The sequence below is a fragment of the Cornus florida genome, unplaced genomic scaffold (assembly GCF_030987335.1).
Source record: "Cornus florida cultivar Cherokee Brave unplaced genomic scaffold, ASM3098733v1 CherokeeBrave_3.0.0_Hap2_Chr07, whole genome shotgun sequence".
Lineage (NCBI taxonomy): Eukaryota > Viridiplantae > Streptophyta > Magnoliopsida > Cornales > Cornaceae > Cornus > Cornus florida.
The window spans coordinates 20,965,534-20,972,655 of NW_026775577.1; the positions used below are offsets into that span (position 1 = coordinate 20,965,534).

Consider the following 7,122-nt stretch of genomic DNA (forward strand, 5'->3'; position numbering starts at 1 on the left):
AGGGGAGGTAAGTGGAATATTAAAACGTAAAAAAGGTGTAAGTGAGATATTGCCCAATGTCAGGGAGAGTGTAGGTGAAATTAACCCTAAGAAAATCAGGGGGTGCAAAGAAGCTCATTTACTCGAATGCCTGTTTTCTTGTGAGTTCAACTGTTTTCAGTCTGTGCATGAAAAGCCTATTATGAACTACAACTCATCAAACTGCTTCAGGAACATAGAAAAAAAGATAAAAAAAAACCCAGACTTTTCACAATTAGCTTCCTGCAAATAACATCACCTACCCTTGTGAACTTTTGTAATCATCGGCCATTTGTTGCAAGACTTTCTCTGGACTCGTTAACAAGCTTGTTAATGGCATGTTTATTTGTTTTGGCCGGCCAAATGACTTAGCATCTGTAGCAATTTAGGCATGAAACCCATCTCTCAATCGAAAGCTCAGCTCTCTCTCTCATCGCGGAATCCAGCCTGCCCGTCTCTCTCATTGCAGCGGCGACAGCTTCTCTTTCTCTCTCTCATCGCAGCAACGCGCGTCCCTCTCTTTCTCATCGACGTTTTTTTTTTTTTTTTTTTGTCTCTCTCTCTCTCTCTCTTATTGTAGCAATCGTGAAGCTTTTCCGTGGATTCAATCGTACTCCTCTATTCTCTCTTTGATCTTACATATATATCTATGTTTTCTCTAGTTAGGGTTTGTCAAGTCATGCTCGTGGTTTCAGATTTCACGATGTTCAAAGTTTTATCAGAAATTCTAATCTATCTTCCTATGATATGATCTCTTGATTGTAGTAATTATTGGGTATATGATGAGTTGATTGATAAACCTACTATGCTATGATAAACCTGTTATATGTGTGAGTTTGTATTTTATTATTGTTGGGTATTTGGTGAATTCTTTATTTGCCATTATGGGAAAAAAAAAAAAAAAATCAAATCAAAGTTGTGATATAAAATATGATCATATTTGCCATTATGGGAAAAAATTTCAACAATTGGAGAAAAAGCAAATCAGTGCCGGCAAAGAAGCTAAAGTTCAGAAACTGTTTTCATATAAAGGAAATTTAGACTTTATTTTTGTGTGATTCATGGTATCTTCTTAGTCCGCCTATACTCATTGTTGTACTAAGCATGCTCTTTGTCTGTGTCATTGCAGCTGAAAAGTTGAACTCATAATGGTGATTATCATCATACCCACTATCTATCTTCATGTCCAACTCATCCCAAGCTTTCAAATTTCAATTTAGGGTTTTCTAATTTCTCTGTGATTGAATCCAAATATTCCCCCACAATGGGTCTCCTCTGTAGCAAAATAAGGGAAGAACATCCATATTCAGAGGTCAAGTCGGTAGAACAATACAGCAACCGAGTCATCATCACACTGGGAGTGGGCGTCGAGGGTGGGCCACTCTCGGTGGACTCACTGGGAGACCTCACAGACGGCATCCTCAAAACGAAACAAGAAGTGGTCGAGTTCATTCACGAATCCAAAGAATTAGAGGACATATGGAGGAATGAAGAAGAGCCGTCGATAACAGAATGCTGTTTTTGCAACTTTTCACTGTTATCAACAGGTGCCTCATTCATGTCCAAGACAAAAAATTCAAGATTCAAGACGCTTCAGAGAAATTTTAGGAAGGACATAGAGAATTAGGGTTCGATGGGAAGGGGAACTGCAGGAGTTGAAGAATTACAAGACTGTAAGCCACCCTTTTTATACAAGAGTTCTTCTCCTTGTTTCAGTCTGTTTATACAAAGCAAATGTTAATGTTCAAGAAATTGAAAGCTAAGAAGAGTAGGCTTGCTAAGTAGTAGAAGAACTTAACTTTTGCGGTGGCTTTTGATTCTGTCCTGATATTTTCTGTTGTGGCGGTGGCGGATTCGATTCTGATGGTGTTGAGGGGTGCTACTACTTCGTTGGGGCCGATGGGTTAATGGATTGATTCCCTTTGTAACAAGTATGAGAATTTGGTGAAAGGACACAAAGAGATGACTATAAAGGTTCAGTCATCGAATCGTCATCATGTGTTAGGATAATTCAACAGACAATCCAGAATCTTCATCGTGTGTTGGGATAATTCAACAGACAATCAAGCAGAGTATGAAGCTCTGATAACCGGCCTTGCTATTTTGTTAGAAATGGCCGTGAAAAATGTGCATATTATTGGATATTCCAACTGATATGACTTGCGTGGGTTTATTTAATATTTTGGACAATATTTAGATCCTTACTAGTAAGGATTTATAATATCCTCACTTCTTATGTGGTCCAATAAAAATAAAACACCTCATCTTTTATTAAATTAATAAAAAAAAAATAAAGAAAGATAAAATAAGCTGGATCCTACCAGAATGAAATCGGATAAAAAGGGTTGAGTTTTTTATTTTTATTTTTTATTTTTTTTATTTTTTATTTCTAGGTTCTCTTTCCGGCACCGGACAATAGTCCTCTCTCTCCGCCATCTTCCCTCGATCTCTCCACCATCTTCTTCCTCTCACGTTTGCAGTCATGGACATCATTATTCAATTGCCAAGAATATTTTAAGGAGGTATGATATATATTTTTTTTTTTTTACAAATTTAGGATTCTTTTTTTTAGAAAAGGACTTTTCATGAACAATCATGTGTTAGATTTTAGGATTCACATACATATTAACACAAAATTCAAAAACCCCTCCTAAGATTATATTCCTCGGTTTTGATATGATATTGAAACACCTTACCAGTGCCATCACAAAATTACCACCTACCCTTCGGCTGCTTTGTGAACCCACACTATCCTGACTGCCACCTCCCCTGGATTGCAAATTTCATGTAAACATAATACTGCACTATATTCAGTTCCTATTTAAAGAAAATGAACATGTTCCTTTAGGAATAATAGACCAAACTCTTGATTAATTGAGCCCCTTAATTTACAGACACTACACATCAACGTGGGCAACTCTTGGAAATATCTTCACAAACCCCCTCCCCACCCCCCACACATCAACCTGCAAAGAGAACAGAACATTCAATTCTTTTTGGTTGGTAACATTAATTCTAGAATGAAACAAGAGTTGTCGCCACTTCTAATAGTGTGCAAGTGTGTAAATTCCATATAAAATTTGGTACTTAAAATAGTCTACATAGCAGAATCAGAACCCTCAATCTAATGTAGAACCCTAAATCTAATGTGTTTCTTTCTCTCAATTTTTCCCCTTTTTTTGGGTCATTTAAATGCTGGATTTTTATTCAGGGAAAAAAAATCAATGAAATTTGAAAGAAGCTGAATAAAGAGGCCTAGGATCAGCCTGTCGCTTTTGATCCTCGAAACTGTTTCTCTCTCTCTCTCTCTCTATTCCCTTTCTTTTTATTTATTTTTATATAGTTGGTTATTTAAATGTTGATTTTTTATTCAGGGAAAAAATGAATGGAATTTGTAAAGAACCTAAACAAGGGGCCAAGGATTAAGTTGCCACTTTTGATCCTCCCAACTGGTTATTTACAGGGCCGGCCCTGGCCCAAGGACACCAAGGCGGTTGCCTTGGGCCTCAAATTTTAGAGGGCCTAATGAGGCTCACAGAGGATGGAAAAAAACTGGTCGCCTTGGGCCTCAAATTTTGAGGCCCAAATTTTGAGGCCTATAGGGTATGGAAAAAAACATAAAAATAAATGAAGTTAGGGCAAGTTTCAGACGACACAAACAATGTCACAATCTTCTTCGACACTCCGCAGGGCGCAGCCTCCGCTATCGCCTCAGGTGACAAGGTATGTTCATCCTGTTTCTCTCTTCTTTCTCCTTTTGCATGAATCGATCTTTTATATTTGTTTCTTTCTTTCTTTCATCTCATCATTTGATTTGTTCTAACTTTTGGTTCGTTTGATTCGGGCCTTTACCTTTGTTCCAATAGTGAAAAGTAGCTTCCAAACTAGGGTTTTTTTTGTGTGTGTGTGTGTCACTGTGTGTGATGTGTATCAAAAGCTGAATGAATATATTATGGTTCTCTTAGTATTTTAATAAATGTGTGCCTTTCTACATGTGTCTTTCATGGCGATCGAGTCCATTATATATGGCAGGCACTTTTTTTTTTTTTTTCCCTCTCCCTAATTTCACTCCAATCTCACAACAGCAGCAACCATACCCCTTTTCCTCAGAAGTTTTTGCATTTTCACATTCAATCCTACGAAAATTAAGGATCCCTTCTAGTGGGTTGAACCGTTTTTCGATCTCTAAATTATGCTGATACTTAAAAGTGCCAAATTAAGGGGTTTTTTATATTTTATTTTTATATGAAGATACATACCACCATTATTGATGTTATTTGAAGTTAGCTCAGCTAGAATTTCAGTTAATAATACTGTCAAAACACTTGCCATCAGAATGTACAAACACATGGAAATCAAGAGCAGGCTTTAACAAAACAAAAGTTAATGGTTTTTTCTATTAATATGCACAGGTCTTCTGTAGCAATGATCAATCAACCACTGCTACTAAAGTTGATTCCTCATCCTGAAATCAAGAAAGGGGTAATTGGCTCCCAAAAAAACACACACACAAAGTGTAGTTAATATAAAGAGTGAAAGACAAAACTATATATGATAGTGGATGCCACATATAACCTAAAAGTCCCACTACTTCTTTAGCACTACAAGTTCAGCCTCCTATATATATATAGTCACCTCATCTTCACATATTTTTGTCATCTGTAATCATCAAATTTTAGCAGCTATATAAACAATGAATGTAATAAAGAAGCTGCAGTTTTTTGTTCCTCATTTCCACTTTTGGACTGTATTTTGGATACTCTGTTTTGTCTTCTCTCCTCTCCTCTCCTCCAGATTCCAGTGAAAACTCCAGCCAGGAGATCATTCAACCAAACTGCTTGATTTTAGATTTTTTTTTTAATTATATTTATTGTATGATCGGCAATGCTTAGTTATTATTGTTTCTGTTTGATTCTCCATCCGTTTTATGTTAATTATGATCTTCTTTCACATGTTGGCAGGACACTCTTCTTAGGATCTCGTGAGGTTATTTGCCTTGAACTTGAATCAAATCATTGCATATTGAGGTAATATATATTTTCTTTAAACAAAGCAAATTATTATTATTATTTTTTTGAAGTCTAGTTTTATGTTGATTATGGTTCCTGTTATTTAGATTTCAAGAGATATCATTATATATACAAGAAAATTTGAATAAAAAAAAGGAAAAAGAAAAGAAGAGAGAAGAAGAATTGATTCAATCTCAAAAAGGAGATATTCTTAAGTTTTTTAGGAGCAATACACAAATAGAGAGTTTAGTTGAAGATTTGGTGAATGAAGAACATATGAATGCGAAAGCAAATGAAGAAAATCTCAATAAACGTGAAGATTTAATGAATGAAGATCATAGGAAGTTAGTCAATGAACATGAAGATTTAATGAATGAAGATTGTAGTTATTAGTTAGTTGTCTTGTGCACAATGCACATGCGTACAATTATATTAGCTATAGAATTTGAAAACATCGTGTGAAAATTCCGCACTCCTATAATTTTTTTTGCGCGTGTGAAGCTTAAGGGCCTCACATTTGAAAGTTCGCCTAGGGCCTCTCAAAATATTTGGAATCTCAAGGCCGTTCCTGGTTATTTAAATGATGGTTTTGATTGAAGGGAAAAAAAAAAAAAAATTCAATGGAACTTGCAAAGAAGTTGAACAAAGAAGCCAAAGATCAACTTGCGGCTTTTGATCCTCACAAGGGAGCACCTCTGCCAAAGAAGTTGAGAGAAGCGTTCATTTAATGAAAACTGAATAGGTTCATTTGATGAAAACTGAATAGGATTTTAGATATAATATTAGTATGTACCTACAATAATATTGACCATGGAATCCACCAGGGAGTTGTAAATGAATTCTGTGATCCTTTTGTAAATCTCCATGCTTGATGTCAATTTGTCACCAAAAAGGGGCAATTTTGAGTATGAGTTTGTTGAGAGTTGTAAATTTGTTCCATTGAATCTTTTACTTTGTTGTATGTTAACATCAATAAAATTTCATTTTTACTGCAATTGACCTGACTCACTGCGCAACTCACATAAACTTCTAGCAATCATTAGTCTCATTATAGATTACCACACGATACAACCAAAAATTATATATATATATATATATAAACTCCAAAGAAGAGCAAAACACCACTATTCTCTGCTTTTAAAAAGATGAATATTGCTATCGCAAATACATCTGATTAAATAAAGTACCAGTAGCTAATAATCGAATCCTAAAATGCCAATGACAATAAAAAGTAACAACTCTAACACCTCTCCAAAAACCAAGTAGAATGGTGTTCTTAATGAATTAAATATCTTGGACTGACTTTTGCTCAATCTCTCTTCCTTTTGCCTTCTTTTATACTTTGTGGGAGGTGACTAGAATGTGCCAAAGTCTCCTACAAAACATTTAAAAATTATTATTAAGACAAAGTTAGCATACATAAAACTTAAAATATATCCAAGAGAATAATTACCTGAAGTCGTCAAGTAAAATGCATATTGGCATTCCCATTTGTGTTTACACCCAAATTGTCATGCATAGAGATCATCGTCGAAGGAGTTAAAACTGGAGCTTGAATACCTTCCATTGTCAAAATATAATTCCTGTTACATGTAAAGAAGATAGTAATTCAACATTGAAAAATCATTATGAGTAAAGAAAAAGGAAAATTAAGGATTTTTCGTACATGATTCGGTATCACTTTATTGAATTCTAAGTCCATCCCAATTTGTTGTTGTGAACTACCTCCAAAAATGATAGATTCCTATGCATATTAATTAAGATGTTAACTAATATTTTTACCATCATTAGTTAAATAGCAACAACTAGTAATTTGGTAAGAGTGTTTTACTTGAGTCGGAATATCAAATCCTTGAACTCCATATCCAAGTTGTTGCTCATGTGAACCACCATTGCTAAGAGTAGAGTCCTGTATGAGAAACATAAGAACTGATACAAAAGGGTAAATGTCACTTGTTTAATCAACTAATAAAATTTTAAAGACTTGCCTTTTTAGATACTTGTCTTATTGGAGCCTTGGTATTTTTAGCACGAGATTTATACCTCCGTCGCTTAAGTACATTTTTCAATCAACCACGTGGACGTCCAACAGTGG

The 7,122-nt window shown here is 35.1% G+C and overlaps 1 long non-coding RNA gene across 1 annotated transcript; it reads left to right on the forward strand.

Moving 5' to 3' along the window:
* Positions 1-3,488: 3,488 nt before the first annotated feature.
* LOC132266754 (uncharacterized) lies at positions 3,489-5,049 on the forward strand. The gene is made up of 2 exons (XR_009468707.1): positions 3,489-3,741; positions 4,980-5,049. It is a non-coding gene; the product is annotated as an uncharacterized LOC132266754 (long non-coding RNA).
* Positions 5,050-7,122: the final 2,073 nt, after the last annotated feature.